Consider the following 11,813-nt stretch of genomic DNA (forward strand, 5'->3'; position numbering starts at 1 on the left):
AGTCGTAACGATCAGACAGGTCAGGAACGACGCCCAGGCTCGGTCTGCACTCGTCATCACATTACATCATTTTTACAATATTTCATGTAAAATGATAGTTATACATTTGTATATGTATGCTTCAGAGGTAAAAGTATAAACCAAGCAGTGGGTTATTGTTTATGTTTACGAACACCGGTGTGTAATTACCTACAGTGTCTCTCATTAGTTGTCATCATCCTCTCTTGATTGCGATTGGTTACCTATGACGTATGACTTAGGACTTCTTTTGATCACACATTTTCGTATAAATTGTATTTATTACAAGTAGTTTGTAATAGGAATACACAACAATATAGCGGATCTCACTATTTAAACACTATATATTTTGGCAGTATGGTTTGGTAAGCTTCCATGAACGTATAGCACTGATCACAACGGTAAAATGCATCTGATAGATAGAAGTTCCCTAACAAGTCACTGTTATTTATCATGTTTATTTCTAAACTCTCATTAGTTAATTTTCAAATTTTGAAAATACGCTCAAGTTTGCTAAACATTATTAACAACAGTCACTTGCTACGAAATCACCAGTTATCACATAACTTTACACCAATATATCAACTTACATTTCGAAATATTTTAAAGACAAATGTGCACCAAAACATAAAGCTAATTAAGCCATTTTGTCCTTTTGGCATTACGTCATTGTTTCCTGATGTCACGCCATTGGTTGCATCTTCCTCGGTATTTGCATTTTACAAAGTTTTCTACCCTTACGGGTAAGTATTTGATTGCTGCGTCATTATTCTGTGAGCGACATATCGTATTTTTCAGCAGAAAGACGTAATTTCCTTCATGAAATGATGACGTAACAATGGATATCTACCCATAAGGGAAGCAACTCTATAATATGTACAGACGGAAGATGTAATTTTATTTTTATGAACGCCCTATCATTTCTTATCATCTTGTTCGATTTTGGTACAGATTTACCGTGCTTAGGTTTAGACCAGTCACGCCATATCTAGCCCCTTTCTCGGTTTCAGCCACTTACTAATTAGTGTATGCCGCCCTTCAAATTGTAAACAAAAATGTTTACGTTTCTTCGCAACGTTTAATTCATTTTGGAAACAAATCAATTGATTAATTAATAATTTTCTTCGGATGAAGAAACTATTACAGGCTGAACTACAATGAAGACTTTTTGATGATATTGGGCAACATTGTATATGTATGTTTATAACTAAACAATAATTTAGTTATCACTAAACAACACTACATAGTAATTATTATAATTAATACATAATGCATAGAAATATAAAATACTCAAAATATCAAACTAAATACTCATTAGATCTATTTAGAGGAATGGCAACCAGTGATCAGAGGCACAGTGATATGATATACTATTGTGAAGTACAGTCAATGTAGTATTGTATTTGTTATATTTTACATTACATGTATGTATAGATTGTTCAGATATATTTAGTTTATGGAAAATGTCAGATATATTTAGAGAAATTTCATAGTGATCGTAAAGAAGATGTATTCTTCAGATATATTTAGAGAAATTTCATAGTGATCGTAAAGAAGGATGTATTCTTCAGAGGTTTCAGTCCCGTTGAAGTCTCGTTTTGACAAAGATCAAAGAAGTTATGAGATTTTCAAATACATTTTATCAATATCTGTAGCAAGTTGCCAGTTGCAAATTTTGTCAAAAAATTACAGTTCTAACTTTAGCAGATTTTTTTATAGGGATTTTAAGAAATGGCCCATTTGGCGGCCATTTTGAAATTATGTCTTTTTTCGCTTTGAGTAGAGCCAAAGTTTTACCATTTTTTACTGAAATTGTTTTTACTTAAATCATCACTGCACCAGCATTTTTAGCTGTATCGAGCTATTTTTTGCTGTAAATCTTCACTTGATTCGTGATAATTAAAATATTGAGCATTAATGTGTGAAATGATTCACTTTTTTCATTTTATTTTTACATTTAATGGTAATTTGAGCACTTTTATTTTTTACTCTAAAATACTGAAAAATAACAAATATTCAAGTGGGGCAAAAAAGTAAGCACACGGACCCCCCATTTTTCAGCCTGATTTTGAAAGAACAACCCTTTCCCTATTGATATGCAAAATATAAACAAAAGTTTAATACCAGAACTTTTTCTATAAAGAGTTAGATTTGGCAAAAATGGCTGAAAATGGTGCATTTTGTAGCTCAAAATTAAGGGGTAGGGGTAGCATATGTTGTTATTCTGAGAAAAAATATTAGTCTTATTGATCAAAACTGGTATATTTCAAAAGAAGACTACTGGAAAATCAATTCTACCAACATTAATACATATCAAACACCTCATTAGGAAATTATGGCTTTAATCTCTTGTGTATATGGTCAAAACGGCAAAATTCCCATAAAATCCAATATTTTGTCAACTAGGTATCTTTGAGTGACAGTAGCTCAAAAATGGCTGAAAATGGTCATATGTATTTTCTTTCATTTTCTTTCATGGTATAAACTCCTCTTTCCAAAAATCTATATGAGAAAAAAAATTTAATACAAGAAAATTTGACTTCTCAGAGGAGTACATCCTTAACATGTAAACATAATGTAATATCTTTAATTATATCATTTTCTCTTTTTTCAAGCATGATATTGAAAAATATAATTCATTTCTTGCAATTAAGCAATTAACTGTCTTTCTTTTTCTTCACAAAGTCCCTCCATCACTTTCTTCTCTTCTTCTCTATTCCTCATCTAATCTGCCTTTTCCTTTTTATTAAAATTAGGGCAATGCTATAGTGTTTATAAAACTCCTTTGTGATTGTGTGGATAAATGTGTATGACACCGTTTATGTTATGTAAGTTTGTTTCTTGTATAGTACTGCTAGGAAATGTCAACATAGAGGAAATAAATGAAATTATTAACCAATAGAGGTCACGTGACCTAGTCGGGCACCACTCTCGCTTCTCTGTGTCATGTTACATTATGAAATCCAATGCCCCATTTCCTTGATATTTTAGTCACGAGATGGTCTAAAATCCTCCAGGAATGGTCCGCGTATTCAGAGCTACTTAATATTACCAGCTATAAAACAACTGATCTGTTGGAATACTGCAGCAATCGTTATATTAATGTTGACCTATGTATAATAAGTAATCATCCAATTAAGATCGATCATTTAAAACAATGCCTTTGGAAATACAGATCATTATAAGCACTCCGTTCAATAGAGGATCTGACAACATCTCATAAGTGGTCATGTTCGTATGGCCTTTATATACCAAGTGCACATCAAATACATTTTCTACACCTTGCTACATCATATTTTTTACAAACTATTTCATCCTATGAAATTCACTGTCAAGATTCCGGTGGTAAAAATGTGATTAGCCAATTGCAAAGGTCACCAGTGATGATAAGGATATGTATAGCCAATTGCAAAGGTCACCAGTGATGATAAGGATATGTATATTAAGGTGAGAGGTATCTCACTTTGTCTTTGAATGTAATATAAACTTCCTTACCACCAAAAACATTTAATGATATTTGAAGTGCAGCTTTAGACTGTTGGAGTCACCGCTATAAGTGCAGAGTTGGGAACCTACTTGATAATTCGTTAATCATATGCAATATGGGCCTCTCATGTAATTGGGGCTAAAAAACAAAATATGTCCTCTTAGGATATCACGTAACATAGTATGTGCAGTTCTCTGTATACACCAGAGTGGGGTGTTGGTTAGGTGCATACTAGCATACTGAGCGAGCTCCTAAAAACTGTGGCATTATTCACACTGCCGGTGTTGCAGCGGCTGGATTCTCATCACCCCATAGACTTAAAACCATGCTGAGAACTATATTCCGCCTCGCACTTCTTTTGTGTAGTGGTGAGTAACTTTTTATTTCACATTTCTTTTATTGTATTCCTCGTTTTATTGTTTAAAACACTTAGCAGATTATCTGTAGTTGGGAGGCAAAGTATTCCTTCATTTTCCGGTCCAGATTAATGTTTTATATAATCTGTACATATGTTATATATATCGAACTAAACATTGGTTTATTTGTTTGTAACTATATTTTAAACCTGTTGGAATTGGTGGTATAAACTATTGTTATTAATATAATATGTCAACATGTTTTATTGTAAACCATAGTCAGTCCTAACAGAACCATGAGGTAAACTCGTGCTATAGTTGGTCTGCCGTTGATACAATCGTGGAACATGTTACGGTGACATTTAGCAGTACCTAACCCAGTCTTTATCCTTTAACCTCTCGGCTCGCCAACCTTATAACACAACAACACACTAGGCACTACATATTGACTGGTGTTTGCATGTTTTAGTACATCTAGGGGTAATGTTTTATTTTAATTTTAGTGGATAAGGTTCACTCTATATGGGCAATACGTTTACCAATAAAACTGTATTAGCAGTTAATGACTCTGAGTATTTAAAACCAATAAACAGTGTGTTTATTTTAGAACTTCTAAAAATCCTACTATCGTACAAGAAATGTTATATGTTCCATAACTAGACGAAACGTTTGACATGCATTATTTCTGCACTAATCTATAGCAAACCATAAGTTTGGATGAATTAAGTCGAGAAGATCAGTCAAGTCATTGGCAAACATGTTTGGTGTTTTATAGACATTATAGTTAAAGCACAGAAAAGTAATTGTTCCTATTGTAAAGCTTTATGTATGTTAAGATAAAACATATTTGAAGAAATCACTGTAAATAAGTATTAAAAAGGCATTTGACTGCAGCTTATAGGTAAATATCATATGATTTTAGTAGTATAGCCATTTTGGTTTTACAGAACGAACAGTTTATGTATATATATATTTGGCATCGCAAACAATATACATTCACATATGTGTTTTGATGGTAGGTTACAGGATTGGGGCACCGTGGGATCAACTTCCCGAATAATGTTGTCCTCGCACAGGAGAGCTCTCGATAAACATACAAATATCTATATAATTCTGATTTAAATTTTCTATAATGAGTTAAATGATATTGAAGGATTAAAGTTTGTAGGAGACAGAGAAAAAAGTAAATGAATCCATATAGCTATAACGTTGCAAGTCCAATTAAAGGAACATACAGTTTTGAAGTATCAAAAACAACATTCTGAGATAATGTCTTAAATTTTTCGCTTACATAATATTTTCATTTTTTTATTTGTTTATTTATTTATTTATTATTATTTTTTTTTGTTCAATGTTTGCAGTAAAGAAAAAATATTTGATATGCATAACATAGACAGCTGATTGCTATATTTCAATTACTCAAAAATATATTTCAAATTCCTCCATATTTTATCAAATTTCTCAATGCATCCAGTTTTAATTGACATTTTATTCCCCCAATATCATATTTTGTACACATAACTCACTCAAACTCCCCATAGTTATTCTTTGTTTTTCCTCGGTACAGAAAATATGCATAACTTCATATTAGAAATAATGAAATTGAAACACAAAAATCAGTCTTACCACAGCGTATTGTTTCTATTTCAAAATCCATAATATTCCTAATTTTTTTCATACAGTTAAAATTAACTTTGAACTCCTATTCGACTTTGAAAAATTAAAACTATGACATATAATTCTAATAATATTTGTAATTTTGATGGTGAATAACATATTGTCGATTCGTGAGTATGAGGGGAGAAGAAGCTTATTAATTAGTGGATATAAGTTTACACTGTGCACCTGAAGAGTGAAGGATTACATATGTGATACCAAACCACAAAAAGACCGAAATGTATCAAACAATCGGGAACTTTCGGCACTTTTCGTAAACGAGGCGGAAAGTGCCGAAAGTTTCAGATTGGTGTATTATGCCAAGTAGGACATTCCTCCGTGTTTTTCGTTAAAATATTCGTATATGAATACTACTGCCAAAATTTAAAAAACAAAAAACAAAAAAAAAAAACAATGATAAATAGTTGTAATACACTAAATTATAAATAATGTCTCGGAAAGGAACCAATCTTTTTTGAAAATCCTCATCGTGAATTAAGGTGAATTACGTAGTGTTTATGTAATAGTTCCACTACCATTTGCACTATCATGTACTGATCTCGTCAAGATCATCATGTGTAGAATCTTTCAACCGCAGATGTTTCATGTGTAGAAACTTTAGGTTTTTCTTGTTTGCTGTTGAGTATGAGATATAGATACATCTTAGTTAAATTTCTGAATAAAAATGAAAATATAGATAAATAAAGAAATAAGAAAAAAATAATAAATTGGTTTTTGTTGCCTATAGGTTATCTCGAATATTTCTACACGTGATCATGTAAGAAAGCGGTGAACTACTACAGAAATGACCATAGATATTTCAGCTTTCATTCCGCATCATGTTACAAGGTTGACCTAACATACATGTATTTTATATGCAGGCCTATAAAATGTGCTATTGTTATGCTGATAAAACCGACTTTTCTTGGTACGGAAGCACGGTAATCATGATACATAAGTGGGCGTTCCATAATTTAGTTGTTCTAATCTTTTTATTTGCCCGACTCCACCGCCGCCCCTCGAGATAAATATGTCACAATGGGTTTTTTTTAATTACCCATACAGCTATCTTGTTCCTGCGTCTTGTTGAGGGACGTGAGGGAAGACGAGAAAGTCTGGAATGTCCCGAAGGAACCAATATCTTAAAGACATGTGCATGTGACGATCCAGCGGATGGATTTGGTGTGTGCTGGGACAAAGTGTGCGACCTTTGCTTCCGACGCCTAGGGTAAATATCGTGATATCTTTCCTTACAGCTGCATAATAATCGAGTCACCGATTGGTGTATTTAGCAAGATTCAGAGTATTATTTCAGATTCAGATTATTTTATTTCCTTGTTTTTAACACATTGGAGAGTTGACATAAACATATACAATATAACAATTCAGACAGTGCTGGACAAACATATAACTGCATTTTGCATAACAAAACAGGTACATTGTATGATTAATTAGGTATACATACCATTTCATAAGACATAATATCAATGATTTATAATGCACATTTCAATACCTTGCAATATTAATTTACTTAAATTACAAATTAAATTATCTCGTAGCTTTAAAGCCAAATCTATATATTTTCCTAACCTGTTTAATCCCCCTATATTCTGAGTTGATAATAAAAATACAATGATTGACATCATTCTGTGTGAATACATTAACTCTTTTGTCACAAAAGTGAAAAATATCATATGAAAATTAATTAAAATTCATATTAACGTAAAATTATGTGATTGTGGGTATATTGTGGTTAGTGGCCACTTTTATAAATGGTGTATGCTATAGTCAGGTAAATAAAACCGAATCTGGTTATGTAAACCGACATTCTTTCGTGTGCTAGGAAGTTTCACGAATTTCGTGATCCAAGTAATTTCACGAAATTTATCTCCTTGAGTTAGCATCTACATCAATTGTACTGATAGGAATTTTCAGTCAATTTTCTAATCCGCGCGTGTTAATCTCCGTGAACATGTTTTGTAATGGAAGTCGCGAAATTTAATACACGCGAAAGAAAGTTGGTTTACAGTAACATGGTAAAGAAAGAGGGGAAGGTGAATAAAAACATTAAGACGCGTAAAATTCCAGATTACGACTACGTTTCCAAAAGTCGAACTTGGTTAGATTATCCGTAGTTAAAACACACTGCGACGCTCTAGCCTCATGAAAAAATAGGATTTTTTTTTAATAAATTCCTAGATATTTATATTAAGAATTTATACATCAAATGTTTCACCTAGGCCTATGTAACAAAGTCTCCAGATTTATGAATTAAGGTATTAACATATTATATCGTGTCGTTTAAACTATCCCTATACGGTTCATTCCCACTCAGCCAACATGTTGTTTTTGCTTTATAAACTTTACCTCAGTTAACCTGTGAACAGGTTGGCTGTAGTTTGTATCAGCTATGCCTACTAATATAAAGGTAAAAGGGAAAGCAGAATTAGGCTGTACCAAACTAAGATATAACCCTTATGATATTACAACTTAAAAAATGGTACTAATTGAAACCCTTATGATATGTCAGTAACAAAATTATTGATGATTAAGGATGTACACATCTGAGAAGTCAATTTTTTTTGTATGAAACTTTTTTTCTTATATAAATGTTTTGAAAAAGGAGTTCATACCATAGAAGAAAATGGAAGAAAAAACATATGTCCGTGTGCTCGTTTTGGAGCTATTGCCACTCAAAAATACCAAATTGACAACATATTGGAATTTATGGGAATTTTGTCGTTTTGACCATATACACCAGAAATTAAATCCATAATTTCCTAATATAGTGTTTGATATGCATTGATGTTTATAGAATTTATTTTCCATGTGGTGTTCTTCAAAAATACAGCAGTTATGATTAATAAGACTCATATTTTATCAGAATAACGACATATGCTACACCTACCCATTAATTTTGAGCTTCAAATTGCATCATTTTCGGCCATTTTTGCCTTATTTAACCCTTTATAGAAAAAGTTCTGGTATTAAACTTTTGAAAATACATTGCATATCAATAAGGGAAAACTTGACCTGAAATTGACCTGGAATTCATATGAAATTGACCTGAATTTCATATTAAGATTTTTTTTTTCAGGTCGATTTCAGACCAAGATTTGAACATTTCGCGGCTGCAACATTTCGCGATTTATTGTTTGGAAGTTTTGTGAGGAGGTTTATTTAAGGATTAAAGTCTCTTTCTGGTGGTTCTATCGAAGGATAAAGTTTAGTAGAGTATCGATATTTGGAATGGACCGTGAAGCGGTCCATGAAACTAATATCGACACCCTACTCAACTTTATCCTTCGATAGAACCACCAGAAAGTGACTTAACTCCTTATATTTACAGTCTTAACTATTATTTTCATAGCTCAAAATGTACCCTTAATGGTGTTTATGGCATTTATAAGACTAAAATTGAATTATATCGTTTGGTTCCGACAGGCATTTGGAACAGCCACTCGAAGTGGCGGAAATTCCCGCCAATTTATCAATGAACATACAAGTAAAATGAGTTCCGTCTGATGAAGCATATATCTGGGGTTTTCTCGGTATGAAACTATAAATCGTTTTATTTATCTGTTGTTAAAAACACCATGGTGCAAAGCAGTTTGGTTTTAATCTTTTGCTTCGTATGATTACACACGCTTACACAATTCATAACGTGGCAGGATATTTAACGTAGTTGTGACGCTGCGTCAGATTCGAACCGCCTGTGTCAAGGAGGTGTGACAAACAGAGAGTTTCTTCAATATTTTGTGATCACTTGAGTTCTACTTAATTAGTTCATGGTTGAAATTACTTGAATACACTGGTGTTTACATAGTTCCATGTCATTTCCGGATTTTGGAGATTTTCAAATGTATCGGACGTCGTTTCGAGGAACATGTACAAACACAAGTAGGCCCACTACTGTAAAAGTTTACCGCTCTCAAAATGTTAGCTTATATTTATATTGTTGTTTCAAACACTTCAATAAATATTAGAGATGTCTATTACAAGTATTGTAAAGCTACAATTGTAGGATTCCGTTTCATTGATATTTCGAAACACCAAACGTACATTGTGTATGTAAGGCCTACTCTCGCCGATTCACAGTAGATAACGTACAGGACTTGTCTGTCCCCCGAGGTGAACAAAAATGCATTGTCGTGCAAAGTCGTTTTGGTTAAACTTATCCAACTCAAAGACTGATGTTGTCCTGACATATCTTATCCATTTGCGTACAACCAAAGATGTTAAAAATACAAATAGGATGTAGATCTACATGTTGTAGCGAACAACACAGACTCACCGACACACAACATGTAAACATTGCGACGTCATCGGAATGTGCAAAACTGTACATTGTACAACATTGTTTATTTATCATACGCACGGAAGCATTGCTCAAAGAGGTACGGTAGTATTTTGTTTTAGTTTTTACGTCCTATTAACAGCCCGGTTACATTGTTTAAGGTACGGTAATAACATAAACAATGTAACTTTTCTACATTTGTATTTACACACGTACATGTATACATGTGTTCAAACCTATATTGATACATGTTCATCGAACGTACGTTCGGTACTGAAAACACCAAAAGTTTCTGATTTGGACCATCATAAATTCATCCACGCGGCTCCAAATTGCGCGTGACATACTCAATTTATCGAGAAATAAAGTTGAGTAGCCTTTGGTTGAAATCAACAGGGTTTATACTATCAATTCACCACTGACTGTAAATATTAGCCGCTAAAAATCGTATCTTGTTTTTGCGATATATTAATTTTAGTAAATTTGGATGAATCCGCGAGTTTAGCGAAATTAAAACCCTGGAAATATTAGCAACAATACAGTAATTATATTTACCAATAATGAAATACGTAACTATGCCAAACTCAATATTTGTATATACGTAGGAAGAGGTCTCTCAAGGAAAGGACGGACACCATGCTACCACTTAAGTTATTTCGGCGTTCAAGATCTATCAGTCCTGAACTCTATGGATATAGAGATCGTTCAAGAACCCAACATTATATACGTATACTCCGCCGTCGGGAAAGACCCCCAAGTCGGACAAGACCACCACGTCGGACAACAACAAGTCGACCTCAGACGACAACCAGGAATCCATGCCAGTCTCTATGCAACCCTGTATATGTCAACGACGTCTTAAGATGTCAGTGTCCTTGGGTATGTACGGTATTCAATTGTAGTACTTTAGTTCCCTACTAGGACTGGTAGTGTGTTAGTGTAGTATAACTCACTACTGTAATTTCCTCAGTATAGTTAGTGGTTTATGTATCTTCTTTATTTAAATAGTTGAGACATAAAAATTTAAGGGTTTGTTCAATAGATTAATACAATATGATTTTTTTAAATCCTAAACTTGATAATATCAAGTTAAAGTGATTATGAAGTCATTTTCAGGGTCAAATAGTATGTAATCATTGTTATGTTTGCCTAATATCATAAGAAAAAGCTAAATAACTCTAAATTAGGCCGGGATCTAGGGGGGGGGGGGGGGTCTACGTGCACCCCCCCCCCCCCCCCCACAACTTAAGAAACCAATGTTTTTCTGAAGCCTTATGACCCACTGATAACGAAATCGAGAGGTAACATTGTATAAACTGGGATGAACTTCCGGTTATGACGTCATCAAGATGGCCGCCATCTCGAATTTCACTAAAAATTGAAAAATAGTCATAACATTGACATTTTTTTCAACCGAAGAAGACAAATGAGGCATCAAAATGACCACAATCGAACAACAAATACATATCAGGACCATATAATCCAAAATATGTAATTATTTCTACACAGGAAATGAAAAAATCGGATTTTAAGCTCAAAAATGGTAATTTTTTAAGCAAATTTTTCATATTTGGCTTGACGCAGCAAAAATGTTTGCCAACAGCAAACTATTATTTCTAATCAGTTATTTGACCTCTTATCAATCAGTAAAAACAACACCAACAAAAAAAACAATGTTAACATTGTATAAGCTCCGGTTATGACGTCATCAAGATGGCCGCCATCTCGAATTTCACTAACAATTGAAAAATAGTCATAGCATTAACATTTTTCAACCGAAGTAGACAAATGAGGTATCAAAATGATCATAATAGAACATCAAATTCATATCGGGACCATATAATCCAATATATGTAGTGATTTCTACGCAGGAAATGAAAAAATAGGATTTTAAGCTCAAAAATGATAATTTTTTTAGCAAATTTTTCATATTTGGCTTGACGCAGCAAAAATGTTTGTCAACAGCAAACAATTATTTCTAATCAGTTATTTGACCTCT

At 33.1% G+C, this 11,813-nt stretch overlaps 1 long non-coding RNA gene across 1 annotated transcript; it reads left to right on the top strand.

The window, feature by feature from the left end:
- The first annotated feature begins 3,700 nt into the window (after positions 1 to 3,700).
- On the top strand, positions 3,701 to 10,705 carry LOC138332250 (uncharacterized). Its single transcript, XR_011209799.1, has 3 exons — positions 3,701 to 3,873; positions 6,583 to 6,745; positions 10,420 to 10,705. It is a non-coding gene; the product is annotated as an uncharacterized lncRNA (long non-coding RNA).
- Positions 10,706 to 11,813: the final 1,108 nt, after the last annotated feature.

Source organism: Argopecten irradians, chromosome 9 (genome assembly GCF_041381155.1).
Source record: "Argopecten irradians isolate NY chromosome 9, Ai_NY, whole genome shotgun sequence".
Taxonomy (NCBI): domain Eukaryota; kingdom Metazoa; phylum Mollusca; class Bivalvia; order Pectinida; family Pectinidae; genus Argopecten; species Argopecten irradians.